The following is an 802-nucleotide window of genomic DNA, read 5'->3' as shown; positions in this document are numbered from 1 at the left end:
ATATATATATATATTTAGAATTAGGCAGCTGGACTCAGTTTAGATGATCCCAATTTTGTTGGCAACATCCAAAGCGTCATAATCAGGAGCCAGTCGAACATACTCCTTTTTCTCTCTGAATCAGGGTGTTGACCTTGGCCACATCAATGTCACAGAGCTTCTTCACAGCCTGTTTAATCTGGTGCTTGTTGGCTTTAACATCCACAATGAACACAAGTGTGTTGTTGTCTTCTATCTTCTTCATGGCAGACTCAGTGGTCAGCGGAAACTTGATGATAGTATAGTGGTCAAGCTTGTTTCTCCTGGGGGCGCTCTTCCGAGGATATTTGGGCTGCCTCCGGAGTCGCAGTGTCTTGGGCCACCGGAAGGTGGGTGACGTGCGGATCTTCTTTTTTTTGTGGCTGTGGACACCTTTCAACACTGCCTTCTTGGCCTTTAAAGCCTTTGCTTTGGCTTCGGCTTTAGGAGGGGCAGGAGCTTCCTTCTTCGCTTTCGGCGCCATCTTGTGAAAAGCCTGGCTTATCTGTTGATCGTGTTTCTCCCTGACTAGGCTCTGGGCTCTGCGAAGGCAGGGACCTTGGCCATCTAGTTCACCAGGGTATTCCTGGCAGGTAGGGCATTCCTGTCACATAATAGGAGCTTGGTAAATAAATAGTACATGAGTGAGTGAACGGACAAAGGAATGCATGGATGGATGGATGGATGGATGGATGGATGGATGGATGGATGGATGGACGGACGGACGGACGGACGGACGAACGGACAGACGACTGAGACAATTCTCTGGGCTCTTCAAGTCAAC

General features: G+C 48.6%; 1 pseudogene across 1 annotated transcript; it reads right to left on the bottom strand.

Moving 5' to 3' along the window:
• Positions 1-6: 6 nt before the first annotated feature.
• On the bottom strand, positions 7-510 carry LOC105533399 (annotated as a pseudogene). The gene has a single exon (XR_001005112.1). The product of XR_001005112.1 is annotated as a 60S ribosomal protein L23a pseudogene (transcript).
• Between the last annotated feature and the right edge of the window lie 292 nt (positions 511-802).

The sequence above is a fragment of the Mandrillus leucophaeus genome, unplaced genomic scaffold (assembly GCF_000951045.1).
Source record: "Mandrillus leucophaeus isolate KB7577 unplaced genomic scaffold, Mleu.le_1.0 Scaffold125, whole genome shotgun sequence".
NCBI classification, from domain to species: domain Eukaryota; kingdom Metazoa; phylum Chordata; class Mammalia; order Primates; family Cercopithecidae; genus Mandrillus; species Mandrillus leucophaeus.
The sequence above is the reverse complement of the archived record's forward strand: the minus strand, read 5'-3'. Positions and strand labels throughout refer to the sequence as shown.